Source organism: Salvelinus alpinus, chromosome 2, assembly GCF_045679555.1.
Source record: "Salvelinus alpinus chromosome 2, SLU_Salpinus.1, whole genome shotgun sequence".
Lineage (NCBI taxonomy): Eukaryota > Metazoa > Chordata > Actinopteri > Salmoniformes > Salmonidae > Salvelinus > Salvelinus alpinus.
Window position 1 is genome coordinate 12,008,278 of NC_092087.1, and position 17,500 is coordinate 12,025,777.

Sequence of the window (17,500 nt, forward strand, 5' to 3'; positions counted from 1 at the left end):
GCGATGTCAGTAAATAAACACACAGCTCTGTTTAGACAGTGATGTCAGTAAATAAACACACAGCTCTGTTTAGACAGTGATGTCAGTAAATAAACACACAGCTCTGTTTAGACAGTGATGTCAGTAAATAAACACACAGCTCTGTTTAGACAGTGATGTCAGTAAATAAACACACAGCTCTGTTTAGACAGTGATGTCAGTAAATAAACACACAGCTCTGTTTAGACAGTGATGTCAGTAAATAAACACACAGCTCTGTTTAGACAGTGATGTCAGTAAATAAACACACAGCTCTGTTTAGACAGTGATGTCAGTAAATAAACACACAGCTCTGTTTAGACAGCGATGTCAGTAAATAAACACACAGCTCTGTTTAGACAGTGATGTCAGTAAATAAACACACAGCTCTGTTTAGACAGTGATGTCAGTAAATAAACACACAGCTCTGTTTAGACAGTGATGTCAGTAAATAAACACACAGCTCTGTTTAGACAGTGATGTCAGTAAATAAACACACAGCTCTGTTTAGACAGCGATGTCAGTAAATAAACACACAGCTCTGTTTAGACAGTGATGTCAGTAAATAAACACACAGCTCTGTTTAGACAGTGATGTCAGTAAATAAACACACAGCTCTGTTTAGACACCGATGTCAGTAAATAAACACACAGCTCTGTTTAGACAGTGATGTCAGTAAATAAACACACAGCTCTGTTTAGACAGTGATGTCAGTAAATAAACACACAGCTCTGTTTAGACAGCGATGTCAGTAAATAAACACACAGCTCTGTTTAGACAGCGATGTCAGTAAATAAACACACAGCTCTGTTTGGACAGTGATGTCAGTAAATAAACACACAGCTCTGTTTAGACAGAGATGTCAGTAAATAAACACACAGCTCTGTTTAGACAGCGATGTCAGTAAATAAACACACAGCTCTGTTTAGACAGCGATGTCAGTAAATAAACACACAGCTCTGTTTAGACAGCGATGTCAGTAAATAAACACACAGCTCTGTTTAGACAGTGATGTCAGTAAATAAACACACAGCTCTGTTTAGACAGCGATGTCAGTAAATAAACACACAGCTCTGTTTAGACAGTGATGTCAGTAAATAAACACACAGCTCTGTTTAGACAGTGATGTCAGTAAATAAACACACAGCTCTGTTTAGACAGCGATGTCAGTAAATAAACACACAGCTCTGTTTAGACAGTGATGTCAGTAAATAAACACACAGCTCTGTTTAGACAGTGATGTCAGTAAATAAACACACAGCTCTGTTTAGACAGCGATGTCAGTAAATAAACACACAGCTCTGTTTAGACAGCGATGTCAGTAAATAAACACACAGCTCTGTTTAGACAGCGATGTCAGTAAATAAACACACAGCTCTGTTTAGACAGTGATGTCAGTAAATAAACACACAGCTCTGTTTAGACAGCGATGTCAGTAAATAAACACACAGCTCTGTTTAGACAGCGATGTCAGTAAATAAACACACAGCTCTGTTTGGACAGTGATGTCAGTAAATAAACACACAGCTCTATTTAGACAGTGATGTCAGTAAATAAAACACACAGCTCTATTTAGACAGTGATGTCAGTAAATAAAACACACAGCTCTGTTTAGACAGTGATGTCAGTAAATAAACACACAGCTCTGTTTAGACAGCGATGTCAGTAAATAAACACACAGCTCTGTTTAGACAGCGATGTCAGTAAATAAACACACAGCTCTGTTTAGACAGTGATGTCAGTAAATATACACACAGCTCTGTTTAGACAGCGATGTCAGTAAATAAACACACAGCTCTGTTTAGACAGTGATGTCAGTAAATAAACACACAGCTCTGTTTAGACAGTGATGTCAGTAAATAAACACACAGCTCTGTTTAGACAGTGATGTCAGTAAATAAACACACAGCTCTGTTTAGACAGTGATGTCAGTAAATAAACACACAGCTCTGTTTAGACAGTGATGTCAGTAAATAAACACACAGCTCTGTTTAGACAGCGATGTCAGTAAATAAACACACAGCTCTGTTTAGACAGTGATGTCAGTAAATAAACACACAGCTCTGTTTAGACAGCGATGTCAGTAAATAAACACACAGCTCTGTTTAGACAGTGATGTCAGTAAATAAACACACAGCTCTGTTTAGACAGCGATGTCAGTAAATAAACACACAGCTCTGTTTAGACAGCGATGTCAGTAAATAAACACACAGCTCTGTTTAGACAGCGATGTCAGTAAATAAACACACAGCTCTGTTTAGACAGTGATGTCAGTAAATAAACACACAGCTCTGTTTAGACAGTGATGTCAGTAAATAAACACACAGCTCTGTTTAGACAGTGATGTCAGTAAATAAACACACAGCTCTGTTTAGACAGCGATGTCAGTAAATAAACACACAGCTCTGTTTAGACAGTGATGTCAGTAAATAAACACACAGCTCTGTTTAGACAGCGATGTCAGTAAATAAACACACAGCTCTGTTTAGACAGTGATGTCAGTAAATAAACACACAGCTCTGTTTAGACAGTGATGTCAGTAAATAAACACACAGCTCTGTTTAGACAGCGATGTCAGTAAATAAACACACAGCTCTGTTTAGACAGCGATGTCAGTAAATAAACACACAGCTCTGTTTAGACAGCGATGTCAGTAAATAAACACACAGCTCTGTTTAGACAGTGATGTCAGTAAATAAACACACAGCTCTGTTTAGACAGTGATGTCAGTAAATAAACACACAGCTCTGTTTAGACAGTGATGTCAGTAAATAAACACACAGCTCTGTTTAGACAGTGATGTCAGTAAATAAACACACAGCTCTGTTTAGACAGTGATGTCAGTAAATAAACACACAGCTCTGTTTAGACAGCGATGTCAGTAAATAAACACACAGCTCTGTTTAGACAGTGATGTCAGTAAATAAACACACAGCTCTGTTTAGACAGCGATGTCAGTAAATAAACACACAGCTCTGTTTAGACAGTGATGTCAGTAAATAAACACACAGCTCTGTTTAGACAGCGATGTCAGTAAATAAACACACAGCTCTGTTTAGACAGCGATGTCAGTAAATAAACACACAGCTCTGTTTAGACACCGATGTCAGTAAATAAACACACAGCTCTGTTTAGACAGTGATGTCAGTAATTAAAACACACAGCTCTGTTTAGACAGTGATGTCAGTAAATAAACACACAGCTCTGTTTAGACAGTGATGTCAGTAAATAAACACACAGCTCTGTTTAGACAGTGATGTCAGTAAATAAACACACAGCTCTGTTTAGACAGTGATGTCAGTAAATAAACACACAGCTCTGTTTAGACAGTGATGTCAGTAAATAAACACACAGCTCTGTTTAGACAGCGATGTCAGTAAATAAACACACAGCTCTGTTTAGACAGTGATGTCAGTAAATAAACACACAGCTCTGTTTAGACAGCGATGTCAGTAAATAAACACACAGCTCTGTTTAGACAGTGATGTCAGTAAATAAACACACAGCTCTGTTTAGACAGCGATGTCAGTAAATAAACACACAGCTCTGTTTAGACAGTGATGTCAGTAAATAAAACACACAGCTCTGTTTAGACAGCGATGGCAGTAAATAAAACACACAGCTTTGAACACAGTGAATGTATCGGTCTCTCTCTCTCATCCTTTATCTTCCCCTCTGCTCTTCTATCTTTCTTTCGTTCTGCCCAACTCCTCACCTGTCTCTTTCCCTCTCTCTTACTGCTACCTCCTCTCTTCCTTCCTCCCTGCGTCCTTCCCTCCCTATCTCTCTCTTTCTCTACAGGTTTACTATCTGCCATAAAACGGAGGTTGTGAAGAATACGTTGAACCCAGTGTGGCAGTCGTTCACCATTCCAGTCAGAGCGCTCTGCAATGGGGACTTTGACAGGTATGAACTCACCCCTTTCTCTCTCTCTCTCTCTCACACTCTCTCACAGAAAGAGAGGGAGGGAGCTGTGTGCCCCCTCCCTCTCTTTCTCTCTCTCTCTCTCACACCCGCCCCCCTCCCTCTCTTTCTCTCTCTCTCACACCCGCCCCCCTCCCTCTCTTTCTCTCTCTCTCACACTTACCCCCTCCCTCTCTTTCTCTCTCTCTCACACTCGCCCCCCTCCCTCTCTTTCTCTCTCTCTCACACTTACCCCCTCCCTCTCTTTCTCTCCCTCTCACACTTACCCCCTCCCTCTCTTTCTCTCTCTCTCACACTTACCCCCTCCCTCTCTTTCTCTCTCTCTCACACTTACCCCCTCCCTCTCTTTCTCTGCCTCTCACACTTACCCCCTCCCTCTCTTTCTCTCTCTCTCACACTCGCCCCCTTCCCTCTCTTTCTCTCTCTCTCACACTTACCCCCTCCCTCTCTTTCTCTCTCTCTCACACTCGCCCCCCTCCCTCTCTTTCTCTCTCTCTCACACTTACCCCCTCCCTCTCTTTCTCTCCCTCTCACACTTACCCCCTCCCTCTCTTTCTCTCTCTCTCACACTCGCCCCCTCCCTCTCTTTCTCTCTCTCTCACACTTACCCCCTCCCTCTCTTTCTCTCTCTCTCACACCCACCCCCTCCCTCTCTTTCTCTCTCTCTCACACTCGCCCCCCTCCCTCTCTTTCTCTCTCTCTCACATTCGCCCCCCTCCCTCTCTTTCTCTCTCTCTCACACCCGCCCCCTCCCTCTCTTTCTCTCTCTCTCACACTCACCCCCCTCCCTCTCTTTCTCTCTCTCTCACATTCTCCCCCCTCCCTCTCTTTCTCTCTCTCTCACACCCGCCCCCTCCCTCTCTTTCTCTCTCTCTCACACTCACCCCCCTCCCCTTGCTCTTTTTTTCTACTCCCCCCTCCCTCTCTCTCTCTCTCTCTTTTCAGACAAGACCAAGTTGCTCAGCCTTCTGTGACAAATTTCCCCACTCGAAGTCTGCAAAAATAAACCCAAATATCATCCAGGCTGAATCCCCCATGTCTAGAAATGTATTAAGGGTGCCCCAGAGGAGTGTGGGTAAACGAGTTGGGGTCACTGAGTGTCAGCCGAACAATCACACATCAGCCATAGTGAGGTCATCACCCTGTCAGAACCAATCAGACACAGGGGATTGAGACGTGTTTCAGGAAAGCCGTGTTTCAGGCTGTGATTTGTAGACAGAGAGTCAGACACAACAGAACGGACAGACTAATGTATTAATGTAGAGTGGAGATGCCCCCTGTCCTCTAATGGCTGATCTCATCAGTCAGTCAGTCTGTCTGTATATCAGTCAGTCAGTTAGTCAGGAAGTCAGTTGGTCAGTCAGTCAGTTAGTCAAGAAGTCAGTTAGTCAGTCAGTCAGTTAGTCAGGAAGTCAGTCAGTCAGTCAGTTAGTCTATAAGTCAGGCAGGCAGGCAGGCAGGCAGTCAGTCAGTCAGTCAGTCTGTCTGTCTATCAGTCAGTCAGTTAGTCAGGCAGTCAGTCAGTCAGTTAGTCTATCAGTCTATCTATCAGTCAGTCAGTTAGTCAGGCAGTCAGTCAGTCAGTTAGTCTATCAGTCTATCTATCAGTCAGTCAGTTAGTCAGTCAGTCAGTTGGTCAGTCAGTCAGTTAGTCAAGAAGTCAGTTAGTCAGTCAGTCAGTTAGTCTGTTAGTCTGTCAGTCAGTCAGTTAGTCTATAAGTCAGGCAGGCATGCAGGCAGGCAGGCAGGCAGGCAGGCAGGCAGTCAGTCAGTCAGTCAGTCTGTCTGTCTATCAGTCAGTCAGTTAGTCAGGCAGTCAGTCAGTCAGTTAGTCTATCAGTCTATCTATCAGTCAGTCATTTAGTCAGGCAGTCAGTCAGTCAGTTAGTCTATCAGTCTATCTATCAGTCAGTTAGTCAGTCAGTCAGTTAGTCTATAAGTAAGGCAGGCAGGCAGTCAGTCAGTCAGTCAGTCAATCTATCAGTCAGTCAGTGTGTTGGGCGCAAAGCCCAGACACTCTCTGTGTTCTCATGTGGTACCTTTAGTTTTCCAATAGAGGAACATGACATCCCGCTGTGGCCTGATACACATGGCAGCACTTCACCTTACGGGTAAATAGCTCTTTGTGAATGAGTGTGCTGAAGAGAGGGGGATGAGAGGAGGAGAGGGGAGGGGAGAGGAGAGGAGAGGAGAGGAGAGGAGAGGAGAGGAGAGGAGAGGAGAGGAGAGGAGAGGAGAGGAGAGGAGAGGAGAGGAGAGGAGAGGAGAGGAGGGGAGGGGAGAAGGGAGGGGCTGTCCGTCTTCCTCATTAGCATGGTAGTCGTTCCTACTCTGTCTGAGTGAGTCACTGCTACTATTTCTGTCCCAGATGAGAGATCACAAACACAACCATGAAATTAGGACTGAAGTGGTGTCATTGTTTTTCACTATCTTAATAGCTCTTCAACTCCTTCTTGCTCTCTGGTGATGTGTTTGGTTATTAGTAAAGGAGACAGATGCTAATTTAAATCATCCTCTAAAAGGATGTTAGGAAATATACCTTGAAAAGAACATAAGGGTCTTAAAGGAGATGATAGTCGGAAACCCTGCCTGGTTTGACTATCACCGCTGACAGACAACATTATTTTGAAGTCCAACTGAATGTGGTCCAGGGTACAAACCTACATGGCTTAGTCAGTTTCTGTTTGTGGGTCGGGTCAAAGAGAGTATGATTGACAGGCCCTTCAGGGCATGGTGTATGTCATGTACCTCCCTGACTTAACACACACACACACACAAACAAACTTCTTGGGTGATAGCTCCACAGGGGACAAGGCTCACAACCTTGAAGATAAGCTCAAAGGAACATACGGCCACTACAGGCAGAAGAGAGGAGGGAGGAAGAGAGAGAGGGACAGGGAGCGAGGGAAGGAAGGAATATTTGAGGTGTGCCTCTTGTTGTGTCTGATGTCTAAGTCTCATCTGTGTTGGTGTCATGGCGGGTGCTGGGTGAGAGATGTGAGATGATGAAGGAGAGAGGAGGATGAAGGAATGTTTGGAAAGTTTTGTCAGTTGGCAGAAAACTCTCAGCCTCGTTGTGTTTGTAAAATGTCACCCCTCGTCAATTTGTCATCTGCCATTGGGAAAATGTGACGCAGTGTATTTTTAAACATTCGCTGCAGTTTAGTTTTTACAGAGGAATTTGTACTTTTCTTAGATATAAGTTGATCCTTCCTCTTCTGAGAATATCTTCAGCTATCTGAGACTGGTTTCACAGATATAAAGTCTCTTCCAACCATTTGCAGCTTGAAACTTTATCTCAGAGTTTCTAACTGCCACAGACTGTATTAAAATGCTGTGAAAATCCATTCAAATTGATTCAAATCCATTACACATGCTTGTGGATAGTGCTCTATTACATGTTACTGTGATGGCTATTGCACCTCCACTGACCGTTGTCATTTCAGCATACTGGATAAATCCTCTTTCAGTTACAAACTGGATAAATCCTCTTTCAGCTACAAAACTGGATAAATCCTCTTTCAGTTACAAACTGGATAAATCCTCTTTCAGTTACAAACTGGATAAATCCTCTTTCAGTTACAAACTGGATAAATCCTCTTTCAGTTACAAACTGGATAAATCCTCTTTCAGCTACAAACTGGATAAATCCTCTTTCAGTTACAAAACTGGATAAATCCTCTTTCAGTTACAAACTGGATAAATCCTCTTTCAGTTACAAAACTGGATAAATCCTCTTTCAGCTACAAACTGGATAAATCCTCTTTCAGTTACAAAACTGGATAAATCCTCTTTCAGCTACAAACTGGATAAATCCTCTTTCAGTTACAAAACTGGATAAATCCTCTTTCAGTTACAAACTGGATAAATCCTCTTTCAGTTACAAAACTGGATAAATCCTCTTTCAGTTACAAACTGTATAAATCCTCTTTCAGCTGCAAACTGGATAAATCCTCTTTCAGTTACAAACTGGATAAATCCTCTTTCAGTTACAAAACTGGATAAATCCTCTTTCAGTTACAAACTGGATAAATCCTCTTTCAGTTACAAAACTGGATAAATCCTCTTTCAGTTACAAACTGGATAAATCCTCTTTCAGTTACAAACTGTATAAATCCTCTTTCAGCTGCAAACTGGATAAATCCTCTTTCAGCTGCAAACTGGATAAAGCCAGTGTGAAAACATGGTGACTTGTTATCAGACATGTAATCTCTTCTTCAGGATCACCATCAGATTGTAATTTGGTTTGCTCTAATGATTGCTGCTGTAGAGCCATTCTGTGCTGAGGAGTAAAACAGCAGAAGCACTAAGCCTTGAAATTAAACAGCATCGGTTATCTACTGAGGCTTGGCTCACTGACTCTTATTATTACAGAGACCTATTTATTTAGGGATGAGGGGGGGGGGGCAGAACAAAAACACCAAACACACATCACCTGCCTCAGGACATGTTCCTCCTTTCAGCTGATTGATTGACGGATGACAATCCACACTTCTAAATAGCTTGAACCCAATCACACAACGTTGTAGGTATGCGTGGTACTTATCAGGCTATCAGGCTATCAGGTCATAACCCCGGTCATCTAATCTGAATACTCATGCAAAACAACTCACACATTGTAATACATTAATTACCTTAGAAATAAATAATGACCAGAGTCAAAAAGTTCATTATTTACCATATGTTGGGAATAACAAAAGACAGATGGGGATTCCTTGTGTTAATAGTTTTGAGCCTACAGTACCATGTTAGTGTCTAGCCTGCGAAAAGGACAAGCTGACTATTCTAGCTGCTCCAATGTAATCATTTATTTAACAACGTTTCGACACCGAGCTGTCTTCATCCGGGTATTTAGTGTATATATGGAGAAATAGCTGCCATATATATTAACTGGAGAAATAGCTGTCATATATATTAACTGGAGAAATAGCTGTCATATATATTAACTGGAGAAATAGCTGTCATATATATTAACTGGAGAAATAGCTGTCATATATATTAACTGGAGAAATAGCTGTCATATATATTAACTGGAGAAATAGCTGCCATATATATTAACTGGAGAAATAGCTGTCATATATATTAACTGGAGAAATAGCTGTCATATATATTAACTGGAGAAATAGCTGTCATATATATTAACTGGAGAAATAGCTGTCATATATATTAACTGGAGAAATAGCTGTCATTTATATTAACTGGAGAAATAGCTGTCATATATATTAACTGGAGAAATAGCTGTCATATATATTAACTGGAGAAATAGCTGCATGGCAGCTTCTTGTCATTGTTGCTAGCTATCTGACCATCCAGAATCATGGCAGCTTCTTGTCATTGTTGCTAGCTATCTGACCATCCAGAATCATGGCAGCTTCTTGTCATTGTTGCTAGCTATCTGACCATCCAGAATCATGGCAGCTTCTTGTCATTGTTGCTAGCTATCTGACCATCCAGAATCATGGCAGCTTCTTGTCATTGTTGCTATCTATCTGACCATCCAGAATCATGGCAGCTTCTTGTCATTGTTGCTAGCTATCTGACCATCCAGAATCATGGCAGCTTCTTGTCATTGTTGCTAGCTATCTGACCATCCAGAATCATGGCAGCTTCTTGTCATTGTTGCTAGCTATCTGACCATCCAGAATCATGGCAGCTTCTTGTCATTGTTGCTAGCTATCTGACCATCCAGAATCACAACAACACACGGCCATCTGCCTCCGCTATACGTGTGCATCGTTCGTGACACAACCCATCTATAGCATCTGTCTGTGTTGTTTCTGTCACGTTCTGACCATAGTTCTTTTGTGTTTTCTTGTTTTAGTGTTGGTCAGGACGTGAGCTGGGTGGGCATTCTATGTTTTGTGTTTCTATGTTGGGTTTGTTGTTTGGCCTAATATGGTTCTCAATCAGAGGCAGGTGTTTGTCATTGTCTCTGATTGGGAACCATATTAAGGTAGCCTGTTTTCACATTTGGTTTGTGGGTGATTGTTCCTGTTCTTGCGTTCATCTGTTTTTTGTGTTCTCTAGTTCAGGACTGTAGCTTCGTTGGGTTTTCGTCTGTTTATTGTTTTGTTCATTATAGAAAAGGTATTCTAATAAATATGGATACATACCACGCTGCGCTTTGGTCCTCCTCTCCTTCTACCGACGGAAGCCATTACAGTTTCTCAATGCAGATATTGATTTATCTCAAATCAAATCAAATTGTATTAGTCACATGCGCCGAATACAACAGGTGTAGACCTTACAGTAAAATAATTACTTATGAGCTCCTAACCAACAACGCAGTTTAAAAAAAATAAAAAATACGAATAAGAAATAAAAGTAACAAGTAATTAAAGAGCAGCAGTAAAATAACAATAGTGAGACTATATACAGGGGGTACCGGTACAGAGTCAATGTGCGGGGGCACCGGTTAGTCGAGGTAATTGAGGTAATATGTACATGTAGTTAGAGTTAGTAAAGTGACTATAGATGGATGATAACAACAGAGAGTAGCAGCGGTGCAAAACGGGGGGGGGCAATGAAAATATTCTGGGTAGTCATTTGATTAGAGTTTCAGGAGTCTTATGGCTTGGGGGTAGAAGCTGTTAAGAAGCCTCTTGGACCGAGACTTGGCACTCCGGTACCGCTTGTCGGGTGGTAGCAGAGAGAACAGTCTATGCCTAGGGTGGCTGGAGTCTTTGACAATTTTTATCGCCTTCCTCTGACACCGCCTGGTATAGAGGTTTTGGATGGCAGGAAGCTTTGCCCCAGTAATTTACTGGGTCGTATGCACTACCCTCTGTAGTGCCTTGCAGTCGGAGGCCGAGCAGTTGCCATACCAGGCAGTGATGCAAACAGTCAGGATGCTCTCGATGGTGCAGCTGTAGAACCTTTTGAGGATCTGAGGACCCATGCTAAATCTTTTCAGTCTCCTAAGGGGGAATAGGTTTTGTCGTGCCCTCTTCACGACTGTCTTGGTGTGCTTGTACCATGATAGTTTGTTGGGTGATGTGGACACCAAGGAACTTGAAGCTCTCAACCTGCTCCACTACAGCCCCGTCGATGAGAATGGGGGCGTGCTTGGTCCTCTTTTTCCTGTAGTCCACAATCATCTCCTTAGTCTTGATCACGTTGAGGGAGAGGTTGTTGTCCTGGCACCACATGGCCAGGTCTCTGACCTCCTCCCTATAGGCTGTCTTGTCGATGTCGGTGATCAGGCCTACCACTGTTGTGTCATCAGCAAACAGAATGATGGTATTGGAGTCGTGCCTGGCCGTGCAGTCATGAGCGAACAGGGAGTACAGGAGGGGACTGAGCACGAACCCCTGAGGAGCCCCCGTGTTGAGGATCAGCGTGGCGGATGTGTTGTTACCTACCCTACCCTGGGGTCGGCCCGTCAGGAAGTCCAGGATCCAGTTGCAGAGGGAGATGTTTAGTTCCAGGGTCCTTAGCTTATTGATGAGCTTTGAGGGCAGTGTAGTGTTGAACGCTAAGCTGTAGTTAATGAATAGCATTCTCACATAGGTGTTCCTTTTGTCCAGGTGGGAAGGGGAAGTGTGGAGTGGAATAGAGATTGAATCATCTGTGGGTCTGTTAGGGCAGTATGCAAGTGGGTCTAGGGTTTCTGGGATAATGGTGTTGATGTGAGCCATGACCAGCCTTTCAAAGCACTTCATGGCTACAGCCGTGAGTGCTATGGGTCGGTAGTCATTTAGGCAGGTTACCTTAGGTTACCTAAGCGAGCACAGAAGTAGTTTAGCTCATCTGGTAGGCTCGTGTCACTGGGCAGCTCTCTCATCCCTTTGTAGTCTGTAATGGTTTGCAAGCCCTGACACATCCGACGAGCCCCAGAGCCGGTGTAGTACGATTCCATCTTAGTCTTGTATTGAAGCTTTGATGGTTCGTTGGGGGGCATAGCGGGGTTTCTTAAAAGCTTCCGGGTTAGAGTCCCACTTCTTGAAAGCGGCACCTCTAGCCTTTAGCTCAGTGCGAATGTTGCCTGTAATCCATGGCTTCTGGTTGGGGTATGTACGTACGGTCACTGTTGGGATGACGTCATCAATGCACTTGTTGACGAAGCCAATGACTGATGTGGTGTACTCCTTAATGCCTTCAGAAGAGTACCAGAACATGTTCCAGTCTGTGATAGCAAAACAGTCCTGTAGTTTAGCATCTGCTTCATTTGACCACTTTTTTATTGATCGAGTCACTGGTGTTTCCTGCTTTAATTTTTGCTTGTAAGCAGGAATCAGGAGGATAGAATTATGGTCAGATTTGCCAAATGGAGGGCGAGGGAGAGCTTTGTATGCATCTCTATGTGTGGAGTAAAGGTGGTCCAGAGTGTTTTCCCCCTCTGGTTGCACATTTAACATGCTGATAGAAATTTGGTAAAACGAATTTAAGTTTCCCTGCGTTAAAGTCCCCGGCTACTAGGAGCGCCGCCTCTGGATGAGCTGTTTCCTGTTTGCTTATGGCGGAATACAGCTCATTGAGTGCGGTTTTACTGTAAACTAAAGTCACATGTTTGAGTCTCTGGTCTATGACAACCTTGGTCAAAGGATGTTTCAGTAACATCGGTCTGTTGGTGTTTCTGTCGTTCCAGGACGATCAAGGTGGAGGTGTACGACTGGGACCGCGATGGCAGGTGAGTGTATTTAGTGGTATGGGATGAAATGAAACTGAGTCAAGGTGCAGCCAAAATATTGAGGTGCAGCAATGTGCAACATTCAACTTGTGCACCATGGTCACCAACAAATAAGTACAACATTATATATGATTATGTTATTGATGTTATTGAAATGATGGCTCTTTACAGTGGTTAAAGTTCTGTTTTTACCACCCTCTCCTCTCTCCTCCTCTCTTCTCACTCCTCTCCTTCTCTCTCATTGTTTCTCTCCTCTCTCCTCTCTCCTTGCTCCTCTCCTGTCTCCTTCTTTCTCCTCTCTCCTCTCTCCTCTGTCCCCTCTCCTCTCTTTCTCCTCTCTCCTCTCTCCTCTCTCCTCCTCTCTCCTCTCTCTGTCCTCTCTCTTCTCTCTCTCCTCCTCCTCCTCTCTCTCCTCTCTCTGTCAGCCATGACTTCATAGGGGAGTTCACCACTAGTTACCGGGAGCTGGCTCGAGGCCAGAGTCAGTTCAACGTCTATGAGGTGAGCCTCTCTTTCTTTCTTACCGTTTTTTAATCAGCTCTGTTGGGGAGTCAACTCACTTTCAGTCCTTCAGGTTCACTGATGAAATATCAATTGTTTTATATCCATGCTGCCTTTTCTCTCAGGTCGAAGTTTAGGAGTGTTGCACGTTGTCTTCCAGGTGATTACCACGGTTAAACAAATCCAGAGAAGAGCGCGCGGGGGGGGGGGGGGGGGGGCATTCATGGAAAACTATTCCTCCGGATAGAACCACAGGGAAAACACAATTAGAAAGCACACACACACACACACACACACACACACACACACACACACACACACACACACACACACACACACACACACACACACACACACACACACACACACACACACACACACACACACACACACACACACACACACACACACTTTAGATGTCACCTTGGTTCTGTACGTCCATCATTAGTCATTACCTGGCAGAGTGACAGGAACAGTGACAGGAACAGTGACAGGAAGCTTCTTTAGTTTGTGCATCAGCGTCTCTGTGATGCGTGTCAACCCGATTGCCTTCTCTCCATTTATTTGCCTGTCACTTCCCTGCCTCACAGCGATACAGGGGATACTAATGAGACCAGGCAGCTTTTGTCTGTGTCTGCAGAGAGAAGGAGGGTTTCCTCCTTTAAACTTTGACTCTTTATGGTGGCCCCTGAAACTTCAGGTGAATATTGTTTGTCTGTGTCCCTTGCTAGACTAATAACTAATGCTGTCTTGGATCAATGGTTCACTGACTCAGATGAAAGCTACTCCTGGACTTATAATAATGATAATGATGGGGAGCTATGAGCAGTCTTCAGGTCTCAGGGACGGATATTCACTACCTATAGGGGGATAGGGGGACGGACGGAAACAGACAGACTAGACACTATGGAACACAAAGCTTTTACTATCTCATCCTGGAATATACAAGTTTTGAGGTCATCTGCCTTTGGCTTAAAGAGCAGGAACACAGACTTCACCAAAGAAATTGGAAATACAGACATTGTCATCCTACAAGAAACATGGTATAGAGGAGACGGAACCACTGGTTGCCCTCTAGGTTACAGAGAGCTGGTAGTCCCATCCACCAAACTACCAGGTGTGAAACAGGGAAGAGACTAAGAAGGTATGCTAATTTGGTATAGAGCAGACCTAACCCACTCTATTAAATTAGTCAAAACAGGAACATTTTACATCTGGCCAGAAATTAATAAGGAATTGATCTGAACAGAGAAAAATGTCCTCATGTGTGCTACCTATACCTCCCCATAGATTCCCATACTTTAACAGCTTCTCCATCCTAGAGGGGGAGATCAACCATTTACAGGCCCAGGGACATGTACTAGTCTGTACTAGTCTGTACTAGTCTGTACTAGTCTGTGGCAACCTAAATGCCAGAACTGGACAAGAATCTGACACCCTCAGCACACAGGGTGACAAACACCTACCTGGAGGGTACAGCATTCCCTCCCCCAAATGTCAAATCAAATCAAATGTATTCATATAGCCCTTCTTACATCAGCTGATATCTCAAAGTGCTGTACAGAAACCCAGCCTAAAACCCCAAACAACAAGCAATGCAGGTATAGGAGCACGGTGGCTAGGAAAAACTCCCTAGAAAGGCCAAAACCTAGGAAGAAACCTAGAGAGGAACCAGGCTATGAGGGGTGGCCAGTCCTCTTCTGGCTGTGCCGGGTGGAGATTATAACAGAACATGGCCAAGATGTTCAAATGTTCATAGATGACCAGCAGTGTCTAATAATAATAATCACAGAGGTTGTAGAGGGTGCAACAGGTCAGCACCTCAGGAGTAAATATCAGTTGGCTTTTCATAGCCGATCATTGAGAGTATCTCTACCGCTCCTGCGGTCTCTAGAGAGTTGAAAACAGCAGGTCTGGGACAGGTAGCATGTCCGGTGAATAGGTCAGGGTTCCATAGCCGCAGGGAGAACAGTTGAAACTGGAGCAGCAGCACGGCCAGGTGGACTGGGGACAGCAAGAAGTCATCAGGCCAGGTAGTCCTGAGGCATGGTACTAGGGCTCAGGTCCTCCAAGAGAGAGAAAGAAAGAAAGAAAGAGAGAAAGAGAGAATTAGAGAGAGCATACTTCAATTCACACAGGACACCGGATAAGACAGGAGAAATACTCCAGATATAACATACTGACCCTAGCCCCCCCAACACATAAACTACTGCAGCATAATTACTGGAGGCTGAGACAGGAGGGGTCAGGAGACACTGTGGCCCCATCCGATGATACCCCCGGACAGGGCCAAACAGGCAGGATATAAGCCCACCCACTTTGCCAAAGCACAGCCTCCACACCACTAGAGGGATATCTTCAACCACCAACTTACCATCCTGAGATGGATGCACCCCTAGACACAACTCCTCCAGCTCTGTCGGACGCTGGGTATGTACATAGTCAACGGTTAGCTTCGAGGGGACTCCTATGGTAGGTACACATATAGCTCATCTCTTGGCAATAGTACTGTAGACTACTTTATCACTGACCTCAACCCAGAGTCTCTTCGAGCGTTCACAGTCAGTTCGCTGACAAGCCTATCAGATCACAGCAAATCACACTCGACTTGAACAGAGCTGTGCTCAATCATGAGTGATCAAAGCCAAAGGAACTGAATAATATTAAGAAATGCTACAGATGAAAGGAAAATGGTGTGGAAATCTACCAAAAACATTTAGGAAACAACAAATTCAATCCCTTCTAGACAATTTCCTGGACAAAATGTTTCACTGTAATAGTGAACCTGGCAGCAGAAAACCTAAACAGTATATTTGACCTCTCAGATTCACTATCAAATCAAACAGAGGGAGAGACAAACAGAGAGAGAGACAAACAGAGGGAGAGACAAACAGAGGGAGAGACAAACAGAGGGAGAGACAAACAGAGGGAGAGACAAACAGAGGGAGAGACAAACAGAGGGAGAGAGACAAACAGCGAGAGAGACAAACAGAGGGAGAGACAAACAGAGAGAGACAAACAGAGGGAGAGACAAACAGAGGGAGAGACAAACCAAGGGAGAGAGACAAACAGAGGGAGAGAGACAAACAGAGAGAGAGACAAACAGAGGGAGAGACAAACAGAGGGAGAGACAAACAGAGGGAGAGACAAACAGAGGGAGAGACAAACAGAGGGAGAGACAAACAGAGGGAGAGACAAACAGAGAGAGAGACAAGCAGAGGGAGAGACAAACAGAGGGAGAGAGACAAACAGAGGGAGAGAGACAAACAGAGGGAGAGACAAACAGAGGGAGAGACAAACAGAGGGAGAGACAAACAGAGGGAGAGACAAACAGAGGGAGAGACAAACAGAGGGAGAGACAAACAGAGGGAGAGACAAACAGAGGGAGAGACACACAGAGGGAGAGACAAACAGAGGGAGAGACAAACCAAGGGAGAGACAAACAGAGGGAGAGACAAACAGAGGGAGAGACAAACAGAGAGAGAGACAAACAGAGAGAGAGACAAACAGAGGGAGAGAGACAAACAGAGGGAGAGACAAACAGAGGGAGAGACAAACAGAGAGAGAGACAGACAATCAGACAGAGGGAGAGACAAACAGAGGGAGAGACAAACAGAGAGAGAGACAAACAGAGGGAGAGACAAACAGAGGGAGAGAGACAAACAGAGAGAGAGACAAACAGAGGGAGAGACAAACAGAGGGAGAGAGACAAACAGAGGGAGAGACAAACAGAGGGAGAGACAAACAGAGGGAGAGACAAACAGAGGGAGAGACAAACAGAGGGAGAGAGACAAACAGAGAGAGAGACAAACAGAGGGAGAGACAAACAGAGGGAGAGAGACAAACAGAGAGAGACAAACAGAGAGAGACAAACAGAGGGAGAGACAAACAGAGGGAGAGACAAACAGAGGGAGAGAGACAAACAGAGGGAGAGAGACAAACAGAGAGAGAGACAAACAGAGGGAGAGACAAACAGAGGGAGAGACAAACAGAGGGAGAGACAAACAGAGAGAGAGACAAACAGAGGGAGAGACAAACAGAGGGAGAGAGACAAACAGAGGGAGAGACAAACAGAGGGAGAGACAAACAGAGGGAGAGACAAACAGAGGGAGAGACAAACAGAGAGAGAGACAGACAATCAGACAGAGGGAGAGACAAACAGAGGGAGAGACAAACAGAGAGAGAGACAAACAGAGGGAGAGACAAACAGAGGGAGAGAGACAAACAGAGGGAGAGACAAACAGAGGGAGAGACAAACAGAGGGGAGAGACAAACAGAGGGAGAGACAAACAGAGGGAGAGACAAACAGAGGGAGAGACAAACAGAGAGAGAGACAAACAGAGGGAGAGACAAACAGAGGGAGAGACAAACAGAGGGAGAGACAAACAGAGAGAGACAAACAGAGGGAGAGACAAACAGAGGGAGAGA

General features: G+C 44.2%; 1 protein-coding gene across 1 annotated transcript in view; it reads right to left on the bottom strand.

Moving 5' to 3' along the window:
- Positions 1–17,500, bottom strand: part of LOC139540490 (copine-5-like) — a 318,345-nt gene that overhangs the window by 38,857 nt on the left and 261,988 nt on the right. The gene's annotated exons all lie outside the window — the stretch shown is intronic.